We start from the raw sequence: 24,341 nt of genomic DNA, 5'->3' as shown, positions 1-24,341 counted from the left end.
TTGGTTGAGACAGTTCATCAAGATTTTCCGGAGTGGTTTCCCCTTGTCAGTGATGCAGGACGGAAAACCTGGGCAAGGACAGCTGTCTAGTTGTTCAGATGGGACAAAAAACCGAGGTCCCGTGTACACATTGGCTTGCACGTAAAAGATCTCTTGGCAGTTGGAATTCGACATAAGAGTAGGCCGTAGTGCCGCTGTCAGAGCAAATTTCCCTCATAGCACACTGTATGGCGGATGCCCGTCTTCATTAGACCAGTCGTAGTAGAACAATAGGACGTTAAACCCCATTTCATTTCATGTTTCAAAACATAAATGGTACACACTTACTCATGGCTAGATGATTATATTCCACAGTGGGAGGGGGGTTGGATGGCCGAATAGTTAGCACGCGCGCGCTGTATCATACAGTCTGTCATTGAGTCAACTGGCGGGGTTTCGATTCCCCAGTTGTACGTGACAAGGAGTAGGGTCGCCTGTCCAACATTGTGGGTTTTCTCTGGGTCCTCGGTTTCCTCCGACTGCTAAAGACCCCTACGCGCATGCGAATGATTGAAATAAAATTGAACCATGTGTTAGTCCCAAAATGACCTAGTTTGTGTCGAGTGGACGTTAAACTCCATTTCTCTCTCTCTCTCTCTCAATAGTGGGAGGTGGTTCGATGAAAGACAAAAATAATCAATATTATTTGCTACATCAATTTGATGTGAATGTCGATTTACAATCGTTCCAGGTGAAATCTGTCACATAAAAAAAAATTGATCTTTACATTTCATTGATTTGTTAAAAGTTGAAGCATTATTACGACACTCGGTGTGAAGATGTATTGTATGTTCTGTGTAAATGTTGTTTTATGAGGTTACAGGTTGGCAGCTATTGATTTTACAGTTTAACATGCCGTAGTCTATAAATTGATGATTAATGTTCAATGCAACCGATGTTTTATAACGTATTCACGTTTATTCTTTAAAAAAAAAAAAATAAAATAAAAAACAATTATTCTGTTTGACTTCACTGTCTTGATTACAGTTATACAGTTATTTTAATTATAAATGTTAAATAATCAATTGAGAATATATTAGCTTGGATTAAGGTGAGAAAAATAATTGATTCACTTTAAAAATTAAAAAAAAAACCAGTGCTGTACATGGGGGGTTGGATGGCCGAATGGTTAGCGCGTGCACGCTGTATCATAAGGTTTGTCATTGAGTCAACTGGTGTGGTTTCGAATCCCTGGTTGTACGTGACAAGGAGTAGGGTCGCCTGTCCAACCTTGTGGGTTTTTCTCCAGGTCCTCCGGTTTCCTCCCACTGCTAAAGACCCCTACGCGCAAGCGAATTATTGAAATAAAATTAAACCATATGTTAGTCCCGAAATGACCTAGTTTGTGTTGAGTGGACGTTAAACCCCATTTCTCTCTTTCTCTCTGTCTATTACGGCCAAAAATGTACGATCGGGATCAGTTGACTAATTGTGATATATATGTATATATTGATTAGTGTGTCCAGATAACGACTGCTAAAATATTTCTTCATCTTGGTACTACTCCAAAATAAGCAATGTATATTCAACCATCGTTCATATGATACCCCAGGCGTTGATGTTTATTACCGATATTACAGTACATTTCCGTGATTAATCTACGCTGCCAATAAACCACCACATGCTTGATTATATATTGAATATTGAATATACGTCAGTAGTTAACGGAATTTTTATCTGGTACCGGTTCCACTCACAAAATATGGAGATAAGGCCTTGAAATTAATGAAAGTATGTACAAATTTTATTTTGGTAGTATTTTTAACATCATAAGGTCTGTCATTGAGTCAACTGGCGTTGTTTCGATTCCCCAGTTGTACGGAACAAGGAGTAGGGTCGCCTGTCCAACCTTGTGGGTTTTCTCCGGGTCCTCCCAATGCTAAAGACCCTTGCGTAAGCGAATTATTGAAATAAATTGAACCATATGTTAGTCCCGAAATGATCTAGTTTGTGTTGAGCGGACGATAAACCCGATTTCTCTCTCTCTCGTTAATATGGAGAAAAAATAGCATATGTCTTTTGAAATAATTTCAGGTAATTAATCATCTTGTAATTATCACGGGTCAGTGGTGCAGGACAGAGGGCCTGACAAGGACAACTGTCTAGTTGTTCAGATGGGATGAAAAACCGAGGTCCCATGTACACATTGATGTGCACGTAAGTGATCTCTTGGCAGTTGGAATTTGAAATAAGAGCAGACCATAGTGCTGCTATTCTATCAGGGCAAAATTTCCTTCATATCACACAGCATGGCATATGCCCGTCTTCATTAGCCCAGTCGGAGCAGAACAGTTGGACGTTAAACCCCATTTTGTTTCATGTTGGTAAATATGAATAAATGCTATTTTATATGTGAGTGTTTCAAATGTTCATGTGATTGGGATTAGATTATCTGAAAAGAAACGATTGGAAAAAAAACAATCCCGTTAAAATTCCAGGTGTGGTGATCAACACATGAACAAGAGATTATTTTGTCCAACAGGTGAAAAAAATGTGTCGTTAAAAATTCTTCTGTAACTGTGTGCATAGTACTAAATGTATAAATGGTTTAAAACCTATTTTAAATTTACTTCATATATTCATTTTGGTATGCAAAGAAAACCTTTGATCTTTTAAAGCGATTTTTTAAATTTAGACCGTCATACTGTACCCTGATAAGCTTTTGTCATACTAACATACCGAATGGATGCAGACCACCAAATATCACACTCCAAATGGTTCGTTCGATTTTTAGTCTTTTTCTCCCTTTCTCTCCGTTTCTCTTTGTGCCGGTTTTGCATGATGATTTCTGTTGGCATTTTGGTGTAGAATGGAGAAAATGGGTTTGAATATGCGTTAATATATTTTTTACCTATTAGTTTATCAAGGACTGTGATAGGGATGTTTTATTTGTTGGTAGTTTTTACTTGTATAATACCTGGTATAATTGTTACCTGTATAAACCAAGTTTTTACCTGTGTATGCATAGAGGATTATGTATTATCTTTACCTGTATAAAGTTTTTACCTGTAATGTCAGTGTGACTTATTACATCACCATCTGTTTACTGTCTCACCTGTGTAACATCAGGCTTTCTCCAAAAATACAACAAAACGGATAGTCATATATATTTACAAATAAAAATACAAAACTAATTTGTTATCCATTAAAACTTTGTTGAATAAGTATTGGTATCAGGTGTTCTAGAAAAGAGTAAGTATACCCTGCCACATGCACAGCACATGTTATAACTCCCATATATTACCTGCCTACTGTACAGATGTTAATAGTCATTCTAGAGAGAGAGAGATGGGGTTTAACCTCCAATCGACACAAACTAGGTCATTTCGGGACTAACATATGGTTTAATTCTATTTCAATAATTCGCTTGCCCGTAAGGGTCTTTAACAGTGGAAGGAAACCAGAGAACTCTGAGAATATCCACAAAATTGGACAGGCAACTCTACTCCTTGCCACTTACAACTGTGAAATCAAAACCACACATGCTGACTCAATGACAGACTTCATGATACAAAGCACACATGCTAACCATTCAACAATCCAACATCCTAATCAGTCCAGAAGGAGTAAGTATGCACTGCTTTGTGTACAACATCCATCTATACTTTTAGCTAATAAGAGAAGCAGTGGATATGCACTCCGGGTTGATGTGGATAAAAGTATGTCATTGTAGTTTACGAGAATATATATACAGGTTCTGTATCTCTGGGAATCACAAGTAACAGAGTAACAAGAAACCAGTTTTTAAACAAGCTTATATATTTATATACCCTGTAGATTATCAAATATATTTACACTTGAATACAAACATTTTAATTTCATCTATATATTCCAAGACATGTGTGACCTAGTAAAGATAGTGATTTGAATTGTAAAATCTTTCGTTGTGTCAGATTTGATTGTAATTTCTATAAAACTACAATGATGATATAATGGATGGCCAGTACCAATGAGTGACTAGTTTTGTAAGTATTCAGCTCTTCAGACTGATTGGTCTCCTGTTACAGGCTTCTAAATAATTACTTCTATAGCCTGCAGGATAACTGCATAACAAAATGAGGAGAGAACAAAATGAAATGGGGTTTAACATCCTACTGTTCTGCTCCGACTGGGCTAATGAAGGCGGGCATACGCCATACAGTGTGCTAAGAGGGAAATTTTGCCTGGGCAGCGGCACTACTCTTCTTATATCGAATTCAAATCTGCCAAGGGGATCTTTTACGAGCATGCCAACGTATACACAGGTCTTCGGTTTTTGGTTCTATCCAAACGACTAGACAGCTGTCCTTGTCAGGCCCTCCATCATGCACCACTGACAAGGGGATGAACTATCTCGGTCAATGCAGGAATCGAGAGGAGAGGACAAACAGCATAGTAGAGACCTAGCTCACAACCAGCTGTACGTCCAGCACGGTAGAAAATTGCAGAAGGGCTGTAAAGACTTTTGGTCCAGCACCTATAACATTTCCCCCGGTTTCTTGCCGCTCGTCTGCCAGCTACATAACCCTTTGACCGCTGTGTGTCAAAACTTGTACGGTGGGTTGTGTGCCAGACTTTATTATGTAAATATTTTTAGAATAAATAGTGTTAGAACATTAAACTATACTACTTTCATTAGAAAATTAGAAAATTGCAGAAGGGCTGTAAAGACTTTTGGTCCAGCACCTATAACATTTCCCCCGGTTTCTTGCCGCTCGTCTGCCAGCTACATAACCCTTTGACCGCTGTGTGTCAAAACTTGTACGGTGGGTTGTGTGCCAGACTTTATTATGTAAATATTTTTAGAATAAATAGTGTTAGAACATTAAACTATACTACTTTCATTTTCTGATTTTAAAGCTCGGTAAAAGTCATAATGTAAACCAACAGGTTATTAATTTATAGGGTTACTTGTTTAGGTAGGTCACATCAAGGACATTTTCAAATAACTTTTTGTTTGCTTTATAAGTTTTTATTGGACCTTTCATTAAAAAAAATATTATGTAAAAAGTAGGATAAATAAAAGAGGTAAAATTGGTTTTCTTAAAATCTCTTCCGTAATCTTAAAACAGGCCATGTACTCTTGTATTAAACGTTCCTACATATAGCTAATGCAGCAGTGAATGCAGGCTCAAGTATCCAAAAGCAAATTTAAGTTTTGAAGACTGCAGATCTCGAAATTGGTTCACAAGAAAGTCGGAAGAGTTGATAATGAAACACTGAGTTGCCTGCCTATACGGTTGTTTTTTTAAATTTAAGAAAAAATTATCCAACATCAGATACAAAGGTTGTTCATTAAATTACAAAAAAAACAGAGAAATTTCGATTTTGAAAATAACCAGACTTCAAATTGAAGGACATTTAGTGGATCATTTCAGACTTGATTCTAAACCTGAACCTTTGCCAGGAATCTGAGGTTTTTTTTAGCGGGGCACCTGCAGCCTGATATACAGAAGTTATTAAGAGCAGAATTTACCAATATTTGATAAAGACAAGATAAGCTATTAGCCATCACTGGAGTAAATCTCGTGGTTTTAAGATCTGGATGGTTTTAACTTTGATGTTTCCTCGTCAGATCAGCTTCGAGATATTTCCTTGATTAAAAGTTCAGCAGATAGAGTCAATTATCCAGACATTCCTGCTTTTAGTATGAATGATAAAGAGTTTTTTCTCTGTTATCCAGTACTCGTTGCTTTAAGTGTCAATTAGCTGTAAGATTTTCTAGGGGTGTGGCTTGTGTTCTGTGACTTTTTGAGAGGATTTGTACTCATTTTGACAAATCTTGCTAAGAAAAATAAACCTTCTGGATGCAAATATCAATTAAATAAAGCTTATTCCATGTTATTCAGACTTCTTGCTTTTACGATGAACTGTGAAGTTTAGTTGTGTGTGGGGGAGGGGAGGGGAGGCAAGGGGAGGGGAGGCAAGGGGAGGGTGTTGTGGTGTGGTTTCTGTTCTAACACATTTAGTTGGGGTGTGAAAAAAGCCCTGTACATTGTAGAGAGAGAGATATGGGTTTATTGTCAGCCTAACACAAACTAGGTCATTTCGGGACTAACATGGTTCAATTTTATTTCAATAATTTGCTTGTGTAACAAGGAGTAGGTTCACCTGTCCAACCTCATGGGTTTTCTCCCACTGCTAAAGACCCTTAAGCGCAAGCGAATTATTGAAATAATGACCTAGTTTGTGTTGAGTGGGTGGACTAAAACCCTCTCTCTCTATCTCTCTCTCTCTCTCTCTCTCTCTAACACCCCTTATCCAGTGAATAAGGTGTTAGCAAATTTGATTGTCCGCCAAAATTCTCGGTTTCCCCATCAGTTATGTAGGACAGAGGGCCTGGTGAAATTCTAACAGAAATTATTCTCTATTAGTTTGTATAATTTAAACACGTTACGTACCTATTAATAAATAAATTGAAATGATCTAACTTCCTTCTGTTCTGCTCCAACTGGGATAATGAAGACAGGCAATCAGCATACGCCATACAGTGTGCTATGTGTGAATTCTGCCCGGACAGCGGCGCTACTGCCTATTCTTATATAAAATTCCAACTAGCAAGAGATCTTTTATATATACTCCAATGTGTATACGGGACCTTAGTTTTTCATCCCATCCGAAAGATTAGACAACTGTCCTTGTCAAACTCTTGCGTATGTAACTTTAAGTCTATGTATTGTCTCTTTAAATGAAGAAGGGTTAACAACCTGTTTTCTGGAAACCTGAATTTAAATTTCATTAACATATTTATTACTGTAGAAATTAATATGGCTTCAATATGAGCGAAGGATCTATGTGGGTGGTATATTCTTATTAACAGTATAAGATAATAGTATTGTTTATTTGACTTTGCCTAAGTGGAACCTCATAAATACATGAACTATTTTAACATAGAAGTGTATAGAACACCTGAATTAAATTAGCGTATTTAACGCGAATAGAAACAAGCAGTCGATTAACCGGTACTAATATTATAATTTATAACATATAACACTCAACTACAGTTATAAAGGTCTAAACATAAATCTTATTCTTCTTAATACTCTTACAATCCCGAGAGAAAGAGAGAGGGAGGAGAGAGAGAGAGAGAGAGGAGAGAGAGAGAGAGAGAGGAGAGAGAGAGAGAGAGAGAGTTTAAGGTCCACTGATAAAACTAGGAAATGAAATGAAATGGGGTTTAACGTCCTACTGTTCTCCTCCTATGCTGGGCTAATGAAGACGGGCATGCGCCATACAGTGTGCTATGAGGGAAATTTTGCCCGGGCAGCGGCACTATCGCCTACTCTTATATCGAATTCCAACTGCCAAGGGATCTTTTACGTGCATTCCAATGTATACACAGGACTTCGGTTTTACGTCTCATCCGAAGGACTAGACAGCCGTCTTTGTCAGGCCCTCCGTCCTGCATGATAAAACTAGGTCATTTGGGGACTAACATATGGTTTAATTTTACATTAATAATTCGCTTGCACGTAAGGGTCTTTAGCAGTGGGAGGAAACCAGAGGACACAGAGAAAACCCAAAAGGTTGGACAGGTGACCCTACTCCTTGTCACGTACAAGCGCGGAATTGAAACCATGCCAGTTGACTCAATGATAGAAAATTGACTGTAAACAAATTCTAAAACTACAAAATACTGTTAGTGTCCTACCTGTTGTGTAAATTATCCATTAAATCCTATTTTACTTGTCCAGAGGGTTCAAAAATATTTTTAAATCCAAGTCACATTTGAAAAGCTTTACGTCAGGCTTTTCAAATCATTTAGTTGAATTTTCCCAATTTTAAATTAGGTGTGTTAAGATGAAATTTGAATCATCAATTTATTGGAATATTGTAAAATAGTACAATTTGTTGACCAGAATAAAGATTGGGACATATTATTCAGTTACAACAAGAGTGGTATTGAGCCTTTAACAAACTCTAAACATACGAAATATTGTTGTAAACAAATTCTAAACCTACAAAATATTATTGTAAACAAATTCTAAACCAACGAAATATTGATTGTAAATACGTAAAATCTTAGTCGTTATGAATGGATGGATGGATGGGTACAAATTCTGTCCTCCGCTGTAGTGCCATATTTTATTTGTCATCAAATCTGAACTCCTATATTATTATAAACAAGATGGCACTGGTTATAAAATACGTACGAAATATTGGATACTGTGGATGGAATCAAACATGAACTAATGTGTGGACCTTTACGTATTGAAGAATAAACTATATAGATCATCTGGTAAAAAACAGGAAGAAAACAGATTAAGATATGACGTAGCTTACTAATTATTCCTCCGACGATAATAATTAGCTAATAAATACCTTTCTAAATTCAAATCATCGCCATACCTACCTTCAATCACCACACAGCTACGACCTACTGTTCACAGACCATCAAAACAATTTTATTGCTTCTCTTTTGTTGCGGAACCTGACCGTTTTTCGTCATTTTCCAGATGAAACTAGATTCAACATGATTTACGGTGATTTTGTGAAAGTGTTTGTGATTCAAATTTCATTTTGATGGGAGTTTTTGTGTGTAATCGGGGAATTATTTATGGTCGTGGAAGGAATGAGAACGGTTGTTTATTGGAGGTCTGCTCTGGATGAATAAGTTTTGTTTTAATTGTGTTTTAGATCATACGAAGATAAACATCGCCAACAGATTGTTTCTAGAAAATATTTTCATGGTCTAGCTGTTGACTCATTTTTTCTAGAATTAGATTTAGTGATATTATTTCTTAATTTCTTTTGGCACAGATAATGGATTTAAAATTGAATAATATGTTTGTGTTATAGCAGTAAATTATTTAAATAAACTAGAATTGAAAGACGGGTCGAAATTCCATTCTTCTGATTAAAAAATAAAAATGTATGAAGTAAAAAACAAAAAAATGATATGATTGCACTTTTTAGTTTTCTCCCCTAGATCTTGAAGAACTTAAAATTCAAAATGGTTTGGCTTCAGTTGAAAGAATTTCAATGATTGAGAAGGAAATGTCTTAACAATTTGCAATTTCCATTTTGTAAATCTTAGAAGGAAATGTCATGTCTCTGTTGATATAATTCAAAATTAGGAAAATAAATAAAATCCAACTTTCAAATTTCATTGTAGCATATACTGTATATATAGTTGTACTACATCTATTTATATAAAAGGGATAGTTAGTTTGTTTGATCGCCTGTCCAACCTCGTGGGTTTTCTCCGGGTCCTCCAGATTCCTCCTACTGCTAAAGACCCCTACGGGCCAGCGAATTATTGACCTAGTTTGTTTTGAGTTGACGTTGAACCCTATTTCTCTCTATCTGTAGTTTGTAGGTTTGTGATAGGAAACCAAACAGTTAATGACTTGTAAATTTTATGGAAGCTTTTTTTTATTAAAGGAAATTTAAAAGTGCTCTTGTATTTGGTGGGGTCATGTATGTCATTTGTAGATTTATGAAACAAAGAAGCCTATTGAATTTCTTTTTAAAAACTGAAAGGAATTGAACCAATTTTTTTAATGACGTTCCTGTCTTATAAAGATTTAACTGGCACAATCTTGTAGTTGGCAAGGAGAAAAAATTCTACAAATGGAGATCAGAGGCCTAAAGAAATATAATTAGCAGTAAATATTATTCCACTGATCATTAGTTAGATGTTAACTCAGAATTCCTGAAATTCCTGAACATTCCTCTGGTATGTTAGAAGTAAATAAGCAATAATCCTAATACCGTTATTTTAGATTTATGGTCAAATATTCATTCTATTCATAGGCTACAATGTGATTCACAAAATCTTCATTTCTTTAAACAAACGTTCAAAAATATATGGAAACTTTTTTATTCTGATGCTGTTGCCAACAGCCAAATGATTCAAACCAAACTTTGGCGCTAACAGACAAGAAAGCTAATTGGCGCCAATTGTCTTCAAAGGATCTGAAGTGGGCAGCGTGTTCTAATTTGTCTTAAAACAAGTTAAAATAGTAAAAAAAAAAACTCAACAGGTATATTATAGAGTGTATTGTACCTGATGGCTGCGATCCAAACTCGCATACTTTAGTGTGTGTAGCTGATAAATGGGTTTTTAAATTCATTAGAAACCTATGAACTATAGTTGGGCGAATATGAAATAATTTTATTTAAAGATTTTTGGAGAGGGGTTGGATGGCGGAATGGTTAGCAGGTGTGCACAGTATCATAATGTCTGTCATTCAGTCAACTGGTGTGATTTTGATTCCCCAGTTGTACGTGACAAGGAGTAGGGTTGCCTCTCCAACTTCATGTGTTTTCTCCGGGTGCTCCGGTTTCCTCCCACTGCTAAAGACCCCTACGCGCAAGCGAATTATTGAAATAAAATTGAACCATATGTTAGTCCCGAAATGACTTAGTTTATGTCGAGTGGATGTTAAACCCCATTTCTCTCTCTCACTCTTTTTAAAGATTTTTATTTGTTTTATATCCATGATGTATATGTTTAATAAACTTTTCAAGTTCCACCGTTTCATATTCATATTGATTTAAAATTAATGAGTTTTGTGAGCAGCCTATACGTACGTAGAACTTGATACAAAACTAAAATGTGTAATAAATATATTACAAGTAGTATGAACTTGTAATCGGGCGATTATCAGAAACAAATATCAGTTTGAAGATGAATCTTGTAATTTTATTGTACGGACTAGTTTCTGATAGTTTTCGCATTAGATAAATATATTGCAAGACTTGAAAATCATCTGCATATAATTTTAAATAGAGTAGTTAGTTAGGGAAGTTGTCAGAGTTTGAGGGGGGCACCTGTTCCATGTTCAAACTTTGACAGCTTCTGATTTATTATTTACAATTCTCAGAAGCTGTTGTAGACGTTTTGTAGTTTCTGACCGTTTTATTCTCTCTGGCTCAACGTGATAAAAGGATGGAACTTTATTGAGATCTAAATACCGAAATAATTTCTGGGGATATTTTATGAATGAGAGTAGGTGACAAACATGTAGATGTGTTTCCGAAGCACGGCTAGAACAGTCTGGATTGTGTTGTGATATGAAATGGAAAGTTTTAGGTGTCTTAAGCCTGGATGTGTTCTAAAACATAGAATTATTTGGTGAATAGGAAAATGTGAATAGTATTTTATGGATGTTTTATGAATGATTATGTCACAAAAGACGTAACTGATTCCAAAACATACACAAGCAAAGTCTGCCTAGTCCTTTAGATGGGATCAAAAACAGATGAAAGCAGAAAAGATGTTTTTCGGGACAAATTCTCCTTCCTCGCATTAATTGCTATTACAGTTTTTATCTGTCGATTAAAGTTCTATAAATGTGCAGAAAAGTGTTTTGTATGAAATAATCAAATATTGACGAGACAAATCTTTTAGAGAGACGGGAAAAGATAACATCCTGAAACTGATGGCAATTTGTTTTATATCGTTTAAAAGATATGGTCATGAAAATACGATAAACTAAACAGTACATACACAAGGAAATGAATGTTTAAAGGTTTATTACAACTGGTAAAAGAATGGTATTTGTTATGAATATGTTTTAGACGATAAGGTCTTGTCATTGAGTAAAGTGGACTAACATCATTGTTTTAGACGATAAGGTCAAGTGGTCTAACAACATTGTTTTAGACGATAAGGTCTGTCATTTAGTCAAATGGTCTAACGTCATTGCTTCAGATCATAAGGTCTGTCATTTAGTCAAGTGGCTTGGTTTGTATCCTAGGCTTGTACATAACAAGAAGTAGGATTGCCAGGCCAAGCGCGCGGAAAAATTATCGAAATTGAAAAATATGTTTGCCCGAAAGTCATTTCTCTCTCTCTCTTAAAATCACATGATATTTAGTAGGGTTGCTGACTTAATCTCATGGGTTTTTTTCCGGGTCCTCCGGTTTTCACCCACTGCTAAAACCCCTACGCGCATTCGAATTATTGAAATGAGATTGAACTATGTTTGTTCCGAAATGACCTAGTTTGTGTTGAGTTGACTTAAACTCTCTCTCTCTCTCTCTCTCTCTCTCTCTCTTTGGAATTGGAATAAAGATTAATTTATTCTCTTTTTTACATTTTGAGATGTATTTTGATCTTGAAGACCATTAATCACCAAAAGTTTATTTGTTCTAAACAAAGAAAACTCATACTACAGATCGGATACAAACTGAGATGAGATTTAGCCGCAAGTCAAGAAGTATCTGCTCTTTTTCTTTTACTGTGTTCAACGAAGCTTGAAGCATTCTGAAAATATCAATTAGAATAAAAACAGAAGTTGTCTGAATTAGATCAAAGACTGGTCACGGAAATGAAGGATATCTAAGACTGTATAGTCCCTGGAGATGTTGCCATTGGTTTCCAATATGTCTGTTATTGTACATCGTTATATCATCGAAAAAATTGTTTTATTGTAAGAGGATCCTTTTCTCTATATTGAAATCTTGGCATTTGAAAATAATATTTGCTAATAAATTGGTTATTTTATTTGAGATGGCTGCTTGTAACAGTAGTTCAAACTGGTTGTCTTTTCTTGGATCTGTTTTAGAAAAGTTCTCTTGATACCAACCAGGGAACCAGGAGCTCAGTATTCTTGGATGTGTTTTATCACAATATTCGTCCCTTCCTGTTCCGTGACGAAAATACTGTACTTTTAGTTTATCATTCATTCTTTGAGAAGGACGCGAGAAAACCCTTGTGTAAACGACGCCAGAAATAAACAGCCAAATTTTGTCAGGTTTTAAAATCCCAAGCCATCTTAAAACAGAATTACAAAAATTCCAAGCATGTGTTGAAAAGCTAGCAAGAGAATTACTTAATGTATAATAATATTGGCCACATGATTTTAGAATGTTTAATATAATTTGTTACCGTAGTAACAGATTTTTAAAATGGAGGAAAAACAACAGGTGAGGCATCTTGAAACAGTTTGTGTGAGGCTGTGTTTCTTCTTTTGACGAAACAGTTTCTATTGTATCTTGCAATTTGGGGTTTGAATCGGGAGTTTAGACATTGAAAAATGTTTTATTTAAGAATTTTAGGATTAAGAGTATTTGAGGTATGCATGGGAATTGTGACGCTTAAGGATGTTGTTTTTTTGTCTGTTCGATTTGGTTACTTTGTTGGACTCTTTCAGAATTGAAAATATGTTGTTTTTGGTAAATTCTTCAGTTAATAACGTTAATTAGTAAAAAGTGAACAGCTTTTTTACAAATCGCTATCAATGTCAGAAAAATACTTACAGTTTTCTTTTAAAATACCTTTTTGCAAAATGTAAAAGTTAAATATCAACAATTCGTAATCAAGATACATTTTGTGTGTTTACTAATAAATAAGTGATTTTTGTCTTTAATAAAAGAAATATTAAAATGGTTTTAAAAACAGTAAGCTTGAATAGTGATTATCACATTTATCACATTTTTATAACAGGAAACTTATGTTGACTTGGAAAATGTGCTAAAAAATTGATTGTTCTGAAATGATTACTTCTTTGAAAGAGTTTTAATATTCGAGGAGAAAAGTTTTGTCACATATTGCATGGGTTCCTTAACTTAGAAGAGGTTCTTCATTGAAATTACAAACACAGGAAGTGTATTTATTATTTAAGTTATATTTTATGTAGAATCGTGAAATGACTTCTTAAGAAAGAATGACTTCTGTTGGGAATTTGTGAGAAAAAAGTGACTTTCTCTTGGGAATTGGAGAAAAAAGTGACTTCTTGACGGAATTTGAGAATGACTTAATCTGCTGCTATGAATATGGGAAAAAATCTGCTCAAACTTTCATTGGATTAAAATCATTTTCTTTTGATATATTGATTTGTGAATTCGTGGATTTAAAAAGAGACGATGGATTAAAACTATATGATAGAGGATTTAAATTACAACAGAGATTTTAGCTGTCATTCATGAATTTAAACTGTTTGACAGAGGTTTTAACTGTCGTTCATGGATTTAAATTATTTGACAGAGGTTTCGGCTTTTGTTCATGGATTTAAACTATTTGATCGTTCATGGATTTAAACTGTCTGACAGAAGTTTTAACTGTCGTTCATGGATTACAACTATGTGATAGTGATTATAACAATTGTTCATGGATGTTCTCATAGATTAACGGAATCTATTAATTGAATCTTGATATAATTTAAAGATGGAGGAATTCCCCGTCAGGAAGGTATTAAAGAGACTATCATGGCCGTACAGAGTTACCAAACCTCAATCTCTATTTCGTAGAATTGTGGTAAGTGAGTCATTGTTTAAATGTTGTCCTTATGTTTGTCTCCAACTTTTGTCCATATTTGGTGTTGCTATTTCCTGCACCTTGCCTTTGCAATCAGTTGCTAGTCAACATTTAGCTAAAAATCATTTGGTGTTTTGGGGTATTTGTGGATAATCGGGTAAATTGACACGACTTCATCAGGACATGAAAATAATTTATTATTAAGTTTGTTTAATTTCAATGTTTATTTAATTAAAACCAAATTCAAATAATACTTTAGACTTTAGAATAAGATAAAATTGGATATCTTATCCAATAATTATCGTAATACAAGAATATCCCTCAATCTTTACTTCGTATTTTATATTGATATTTATGTGTTTTGTGTTTTTTTAGTTTAATTTCGATGTTTAAATAAAATACGATATATTGAAACTCAATTCAAATGCCTTACCATTTTATAGACTGTTAGAGGTATCTGATCCAATAATTACAAGAATATCCCACTATTTATATCTCTGATTTTATACTGATATTGATGGGATTTTGGATATTTTAGGTTTAATTTCAATGTGTAAATGAAATACAATATTGAAACTCTATTTAAATGCAGTATATGGCTTTAAACTAAAATAAATTGTAATATTCTGTGAGATATATCCGACACATCATGATTTACTGTTATTTATTTTTAACAAATGGATATAAAACAATAATTTGTATTATTCTACCAGAAATCTTATCTGATGATTAAACCACAAATTATACGATAAAAATAGCAAGAGACTGGTTGATCCGATGCCAGATTATTTAATTTACGCGTAAAACTATTTCTCTGTCTAGCAATAGAATAAATAAAGCGTAAAATATCTGTAAAGCGAGGAAGAGAGAGAGACGTAGAATTTGTTAAGGAAATATGATATAACAGTTGTCGTATAATTATTACTGATAAATTTTTTAAAACCATTTATGTTCTTCTGGTGGTGATTCTCATAAAAATACCATTTATCATTCCACCTGATAAATATCTAAATATTGGTGGAAGAATTATCCTAGAATCCATGTTTCATATACCTGATTTTTATACGCCCAAATTTTCATGTTGATATATATTGTTGTCGCCCCTGTCCGTCGGTCCTCAGTTGTGTTTGAGGACTATCTACCCGAGGTCACAATTTTGATCCAATTCTGACGAAACTTGAAATATAGGTTTTATCTCCAAAGATCTTGGTTCCTTTTGATATTAGCATGTATCGGACCATAACTTAATGGATTTTTATGTTGATATATTGTTGTCGCCCCTGTCCGTCCGTCCGTCCACAGTTGTGTTTGTGGACTCTCTACCTAAGGTCATAATTTTTATCCGATTCTGACGAAACTTGAAATATGGGTTTATCCACAAAAGATCTTGGTTCCTTTCGATATTAACACGTACATGTATCAGATCGTAGCCTCATGGTTTCTAGCCACTGATTGTACAATGACGTGCCATAAAATTCCAATCCATTCTGATTGTACAAAAAATCATATTTTTTTATCCAATTTTGATGAAACTAGAAAAGTATGTTTATATCCCAAAGATTTCGGTTCCTTTCAATATTAGCGCATACATGTATTGGATTGTAACATCCAGGTTCCTGTGTAGACATAGACGTGCACGTAAAAGATCCCTTGGAATTTGATATAAGACTAGAGTAGGCCATAGCACCACGGTCTGGACAAAATTTCCCTTATAGCACACTGTATGGCGTATCTCGTCTTCATTACCCCAGTCGGAGCAGAACTTTAGGACGTTAAATTTCATTTCATTGATTCCGTTGTTGGCTGAGAAAGTTTCTATGGATTTTCCCGTGTGTTTTTCCCCCTTTGTCATTGGTGAAGGACTGATGATTCCCCCCATGTTGGTGGTGCAGGGCTGATGGTTCCCCCCTTGTCATTGGTGCAGGACTGATGATTCCCCCCATGTTGGTGGTGCAGGGCTGATGGTTCCCCCCTTGTCATTGGTGCAGGACTGATGATTTCCCCCTTGTCGCGTCTATTTGTTTCAGATGTGGCAAAAAACCCCAAGGCCCCGTGTATATGTTGGTGTGCACATAAAAGAACCCTTGACAAGTCAGCATTTGAAATAAAGAGTTGACCTGGTAAAAAATGCAGTCATAGCATACTACATGGTGTACTAGTCTTCATTAGTCCGATGGAGGTTAAAAAAAATCATTTCATGTCATTGCATATATTGAACCTGTATTTAATGCGTTGTACGTAATTACCGATTGATTATTTCCTTTATTACAATCTGGATATAGATTACCTATAATCAATATTTGTATTAAAACGCTTTCACTACAATAATCAAATCTCGATTAACAAAAGAGTTGTTGTACTTTACTAATTACCGTGAACAATAAACGTTTAATGGTTGAACTAATGTTGACTAAATGATTGGTGAAAGGAATTACATGTTCCTAACAATTCCTCAGTGTACGTTTTTAAAGAAGAAATCGTAGAAGCTATAATTAAGCTTAGCTATTTCTAGAATGTACCCTTTTCCATTTGGTAAAACAATTCCTAGTTAGTTTGTAGTTATATTGAGAGGTGTTGGGGGGGGGGGGTGCAGGAGCGGGGAGAATGCATAGTAGTTTGTATGCAAATTCTGAGACAGAACTATCTATCAGTTAAAAATATATTATGCAAGAGCTAAATCTGCTTATTGCAGGTCTTTCTTTAGGCCTGAAATGTTTTCTAAAGTGTTAATTAGACATTTATTAACAAAACAAGACCATAATCAACTCTCGATGCTATTGCTAGCCTGTGATCTTTACTGGATTTGAATACATTTTGTGATGGATAATTTAACGTCAAAATGGATAATCAGGACTTTGTTTTTTAGCGTATCGACTTTAGTAATGATGATCGAGGCTAGGCCTAAAATTCAGAGTGGATCAATTTGACTGAAATTTTCAGCATATTTTCTTTACGTTATCTATATTTTAACTATTATAGCGAGAACTGTCAGATCTTTGTCTGATTTCCCATAAGGCCCTTTAATTAAGAAAGAAAATTATTTGCGAATATTCTAATCCTTTTTTATATTGGTTAAATTTGAAGCATAATTCACATTGTTAAAATATTATTCCAGGAATTGTTTGATAATTATTGCTGTTTAATTTTAGTAGTTGACATTTTCAGAAATGTTATCTATCTACAATGTATACCACTCCAGGAATTGTTTTCAGTGCTGTTATATTTTCAGAGATGAAATCAATTCTTGTAAATGTACTGCATGCTGAAACAATGGGTGAAAGCACTAAACTATTCATGATGCTGACATTGACATAAGTTTCTGTTTTTAGCTGTGTGAAAATAAAATGAAAATTTATTGGAAAGAAAATTAAAAAAACTGGGACTCGGCCAATCAGATAAGTGTTGTGAGAAGATAATTTGTGTTGAAGATTTTAATTGGTGCAATATGATAGCGATGAGAGATTAGATATTTCTTATTTCACGATGATAATTCTGTTTCGTTCTAGTGGCATATCTATAGAAAATGAAGAGACCAGATAGTAATTACTGATGTATTATAAGATTTAGATAAAGAGCTGGCCGTTCTTGCTATAAGTTCCAAAATAGATAATTCATGATGAATATATTGAAAATTTCATTCAAATTACTTTATTCTGATCGCAGTTTTGACAAGATATGGTATATATTGTTTATTATTGTAGCAACAGTACTTTTTAATCGAGACCCTGCCTCGTTTCACCATTTTAAAATTAAATTGTTAAATGGCGAACATGTTTCAATCCGTTTAAATCTCTGCCATCCACCAGAGTTGATAAGACACGTAGGCTAATGGGGTTTGGATGGCCTAATGGTTAGCGCCTGTGCGCTGTATCATAAGGTCTGTCATTGAGTCAACTGGCATGGTTTCGATTCCCCGGGTCCTTCGGTTTCCTCCCACTACTGAAGTCCCCTAAGTGCGAGTGAATTATTGAAATAAAATTGAACCATATGTTAGTCCCGAAATGACCTAGTTTGTGTTGAGTGGATGTTAAATCCCATTTCTCTCTCTCTCTCTTTGATATAAGGTTATATTCGGAGATATACTTATGGCAGTTCCTGTTCCATATATTATGCTCATATTTGTTTGTATTGTAAGCTGAAAATTATCGAGTTCCCTGTGTTGATTTATTAATGGTGGATTAATCGTTTTAATCAATTTTTATCTCCTTATAAGGGTAAAGATCTACTATTTGTCGTCTGCTAGAAGATTTTATTTTAATTTACTGAAGAATTAGATTGACGTGTATCACTGTCTGGATCGATTGAGTCTATTCGAAATCAATGGGTGGATGAGTTATATTCAAGAGTTTTTGATATAAACGGGTAGAGATACAGAGATGCTCTTCAATTTTAAAATGAATTAACACAAGTGTTCTGTAATCCATGGATGGCTTCTGTAGGCAAGGACAGGTTGATTACACTTCATAGAACATCTGGTACCATTTCTCATTCGCTGGTGATGCTACTGGTGGCCATCTTTGAATATATATATTAGTGATAGTGAGTGTCATGTTTCGGGCAGGGTATGCATACTCTTTCTAGAAGACATGTTTTTTTTTAGATTGCAAGCATATTTTTATCCAGGAATATTAAATAATTTGTGTTGTCTGGGTCTGGATGATGAATCTCTCTGTCTCCCAGCCCCTGCCCCCTCCCCTCTCTCTCTCTCTCTCTCTCTCTCTCACTCATTCATTTTGTTTTGTTGGATGAAACGAAAAACTTGAGGTACCCTGTATAGTGTATACCATATACAGTACTTTAAACATCCCCTGAAACTGGAAATCGAAATTAGAGTCTTTTAAAAAATTATTAGGGAGGACCACACTTTGCTTGCCGTGAGCCCCCCACCAGGTTATCTGGATCCTGCCCTTATAGCATACTGCACGGTCTGGGGCTCGTCTTCATCAACCCACTTGGTGTTGAAAGGTAGAACGTTAAAACCTATTTAATATTGAGGTAGAGGTATTGTTACAATAGATATACGTGTACATTGTTGATTCAGTTGTAGTCGTATATTTATCGAGAATCTCTTTCTACAGACGTTGATTGAATTAACGGAAATAAAAACAGGGGAGATAATTAGTTAAACAGAAAAGCTAGTAGTTATACAGTAATTATAGAATAGATATAATTGTTTGAGACAACGAATCCCCACGGAGCTAGAACATTCTTTTATCTCTCCCTACAAATTGGGTTGATTTAAGAGAGAGAATTTGAATAACAGAATGCCTCTGGTAAAATACTTTTAATTTCTGGTGATATATTCATTTTATTCACTCTTAGCTTTATGGTACGATTTTTTATGAAACCTCTTGAAAATGAAATGAAATAAGGTCTAGCATTCTAATGTTCTGCGTCGATTGGACGAAGATAGGCATTCGTTGGTGAAGTGTCAAAAGGGTGTATCTAAGAATTTCTAAAGATTAAGAAATAGAACCTTTTGCATTTCAAAATTTCCACAAATCAAGATACAACATTTGGACACATGATACCCAGAACAGTTCTAATTGGCGTAGAGATACACAGCTTAGACAGAAATGTGCATATTAATTGTATTGGGAGATTTTAAAAATGCAAAAAAGTGTATTTGACTAATTTCCCGAGATACACCCTTTTGACACTTCACTGACCATATGTGATACAGTATGAGGGAAACTTTGCATGACATATAATTTAAAAATGCAAAACATACTAAGAACCTACATGTAACTACATTTTTGGGGCACCAACCACCACCGCCCCCCCCAGTCAAAAATTTCAACGTACGCCTATGCATAGAGATATACACGTAATGTCTAATATACACAGTTATCAATTCTTGTCCTTGCTTCAAATTGATTTATTATCCACGAGAATTGAATAATTGGAAGTGGACGATGTTTGACATTTTAGTTCTCAAGATGGCTGAAAGCCTGAAAGCTAGGTTGAAATTGCTCTCGGTCTTAAGTAAGATTCAAAGACAATTTTCCGCCTGGTAGTAGATATTGACAGAAGGCTCGACTGGGGTATAGTGGTACTCTTGTTCGTACACCGAGCAGTCAAAAGTTATTGATTGGTTAGTAATTAACTAAACACTGTGTGTAAATCTCTCGTAATATCCACATAAAACAAGATGTCAGCTGTTTTATTGTAATGACTAGTTTAATTGTTCAGTTGTACTTAGAGTGGAGAAATTAATCTGAACATCTTAGCGCAGTAGAGTATTAGCTGGTCTGTGTAATCCCTTAATATGCTGGTGGCTGTGTAATCTCTTGGTGCAGTAGAGTATATGCTGGTCTTCATAACTTCTTAGTTTTAGAGTGTAGAAATTAATCATGACAGGAAAGTAAGCTGGGCTGTGTAACATCTTGGTGCAGTAGACAGGAGAGTACGTTGGGCTGTGTAACATCTTGGTGCAGTAGACAGGAGAGTACGTTGGGCTGTGTAACATCTTGGTGCAGTAGACAGGAAAGTACGCTGGGCTGTGTAACATCTTGGTGCAGTAGACAGGAGAGTACGTTGGGCTGTGTAACATCTCAAGAGTGTAGAAATTAAACATGGCAGTAGAGTATATACTGGCCAGCATATGTATACCTTTTAGTTTTACAGTGTAAAAATTAAACCAGGCAGGAGAGTGTCCTGGGCTGTGTAACCTCTTATAGAGTGTATAAATTAAACACGATAGGAGAGTGTCCTGGGCTGTGTAACCTCTTACAGATTGTAGAAATTAAACTTGGCAGGAGAGTATGCTGGTCTATGTAGAAATTAAACTTGGCAGGAAAGTCTGCTGGGCTGTGTAACCACTTGATTTGATATGTGTTGTTTATTTCTTGCAGTGTTGTGTATTATCTGTCTTCTCTGCAAGTTCGTTTCATTTGCTTTGTTTGTGTAGTTCCATCCTCTTGCACTTACTTTTAGAGTGTAGAAATAAAACTTAAGTTGATGTGAAATTGAAAGTGGATCATTGCGTGCAAAGCAGGTATAATAGCAGCTAACAGAGGGTCCAGTGTGACGAGGGGTAGGGTTGGGTAACATTACAAATAACCTAGAAATATCAATAAACAAATTCTCGCTATGAAAATAACCTTCAATCCTGTCTGATCTCCTGTTGAAGAGTAAGCCAATATACGGCTGTTGTGGCCAAATTCCCCTCTCGACCATTATACACATAACTATAGAAAAATAACTATATCTTAGTCCCAAGATGACCAAAGTCAAAGGCTGATTATTCGTTTTTATGGAGGGGTTGTACCACAATTTCTGGCCAACCTCGTGGATTTTCTCCGGGTCCTCCGGTTTCCTCCCACTGCTAAAGACCCCTACGCGCAAGCGAATTATTGAAATAAAATTAAACCACATGTTAGTGGATGTTAGACTCCATTTCTCTCTCTCTCTGTACCACAATTTGTTAATAAAAAGATAGGGGTTACATGGATTAATATAACTCCTGAGAGTTTCAGATATTGGCTTCGAAAACAAGTTCTATATCCCATATAAACAACCCAATTCTTAAGATTGATTTTAGATCTATTGGGTCGGGGGATTTTAGATCTATTGGGTCCGGGAATATCAATTAACCCCTATACTTGTATATTGATTAATGCCTGACTTACACGTTAATTTGATAAGAGGAAGTTCTCATGAACCATTTCATCTTTCAATGGCCGCCTTGTATTTCACTGATAAAACATGAACTGAATCAACTATCAGACCAAAAGATACAGATTGAAGGCAAGGAATATTTAGAATCGGTATTAGAAATGTTTCTAAACAGCATTCGAATTAAGTAGGAGATAAGCTTTGGCTTGAGGTCTGTGGGGATTACCCAAGAATTTTATATCATCATAAACTCGGAGACAGTATTCTGCTAATTTAAGTGCAATGCTTTTTGCATGTTAGTTTGTGAAATGTTATGTCAATAAATGTGAGCAGCCAAAAAAGAATATGTTCTGTGTGAGCAGGGGTGGGGGATAAGTTTGGCTTGAGGTCTGTGGGGATTATCCAAGAATTTTATATAATCATAAACTCGGAGACTGTATTCTGCTAATTTAGGTGTAATGCTTTTTGCACGTTAGATTGTGACGTGTCAGTAAATGTGAGCACCAAAAAAGAAATGTGTATTGCGCGAACGATGGGGGGGGGGGGGATGGCCTGGTCCCACTCGCCTAGCTGTTATTCTATACTATGTTGTATAAAGGATAATCAGGAGTTGGAAATATTGGTCTTATTAGCTGTAATTGACGACTGCTCTATTTACATATGGAAGTACGAGAATAACGGTAGAACGGTCCCGATAGAATTAACGCTACAAGGAGAGCTGTCTATCCTGTTCAATTCTCAACGTTATATTGATTAGATATTTTGTTACGTGTTGTAGAGGAATTACACAGATTGGTAATGTATCGTGTTTATGTAATAGAATTGAAAATGGTTTTACTATTATTATAACTTTTTGATTAGAATATCATGGAATGGTTTTACTATTATTATAACTTTTTGATTAGAATATCATGGAATGGTTTTACTATTATTATAACTTTTTGATTGGAATATCATGGAATGAGAATTAAAATTGGGTTTAACATCCGACTTTTCTGCAGCAACTGGGCTAATGAAGACAGCCATACAGTGTGATATATGAGGGAAGCGTTACCCGGGCAGTATCACTACAGCCTACTCTTACTGTCATTGGTTATTTTTCATGCTATCCGAATAACTAGATGCTGTCCTTGCCAGGCCTTCCGATCAGCACTACCGACAAGAAACAGTGCTGTAAAATAATGAGATGCTGTCCTTGCCAGGCTCTGATCAGCACTACAGACAAGAGGAAACAACAGGGCTGTAAAATCCTGTGGAACGTTCTCGGCTCAGCACGGAAACGGAACCTGGGATCTTTCTTGGCCAACACAGGGTTCAAACCCTGGACCTTAGCTTAGTGGGCACGACGCTGGCTTACTAGCCTGGAGGTCGCATGTTTCATCCCTGCATTTGCAAAGGTAGTTTATCAGGATTTTCTGTGGTTTCCCCTTGTCAGTGGTGCAGGACGGAGGGCCTGAAAAGAACATCTGTCTAGTTGTTTGGATGGGATGGAAAACTGAGGTCCCATGTATACATTGGCGTGCCCATAAAAGATCCCTGAGCAGTTGGAATTCAATATAAGAATAGGCCATAGTGCCGATGGCCGGGCAAAATTTCCCTCATAGCACACTATATGGCATTTTTTCCATCTTCATTAGCCTAGTCAGAACAGAACAGTAGGATGTTAAACCCTATTTTATTTCATTTCAAATCCTGGACCACCAGGTTAGTGAGCCAGCGCGTTATTCACTAAGCCACCACAATTATTTCTATGATGACCATATAAGTATAGAATTATTACTACACGACAATAAGACAAGATAATATATTCGTATAAACTTTAACCTTATGTCATGACAATAAGACAAGATAATATATTCATATAACCTTCGACCTTATGTTATGATGGAGTATATTGACTATATTGTGTACTGTGGGTACTATGATAGATTATCTAGCTTATTGACAATGGGTGATAACAGGAGGGTATTGGTTTATGGTAATATTTATGGTGTAACATCTCGATTAGAACTACTCTAACAATTCATGAATCAATACCAGTTTTTATCTTGTGAATATTAACCGTAAATATTTCCCACACATTTTGTTTGATTTTATCATCCTGGGTCACCAGTTTTCCGCGCCATTTTTCAACCGATAAACAAAGCCTAATCCATGAAATCCATGGCTGTATTTGCTTAATTTACCATAAATTCTCCTCCCCATTCATTGAAAAGACATGATAATATATTCTATTGATATGAGATTTGTCTGGATTGTCCAGTCTTTCAATTAACTTAAAGAGACTAATTTTGTGTATTGAACACATTGTTGTTTCAGTCATGATTGACATCTCTGGATAATCTACCCTACTCTATTTGATTGTCCAGACATTTAATTAGCTTAAAAGAGATTCATTTCTGGAAAACAATAACATTCTCATTACATTTATTTGCCAAGGCTGGATAATAATCCATTTATTGATATTTGACTTGGTTGTCAAGTTTTGTAATTGGATACT

At 35.5% G+C, this 24,341-nt stretch overlaps 1 protein-coding gene across 5 annotated transcripts in view; it reads left to right on the top strand.

The window, feature by feature from the left end:
- Window positions 1–24,341, top strand: part of LOC126812413 (caskin-2) — a 169,495-nt gene that overhangs the window by 120,770 nt on the left and 24,384 nt on the right. The gene's annotated exons all lie outside the window — the stretch shown is intronic.

Source organism: Patella vulgata, chromosome 2, assembly GCF_932274485.2.
Source record: "Patella vulgata chromosome 2, xgPatVulg1.2, whole genome shotgun sequence".
NCBI lineage: Eukaryota > Metazoa > Mollusca > Gastropoda > Patellidae > Patella > Patella vulgata.
This window is presented reverse-complemented; position numbering and strand designations above follow the sequence as displayed.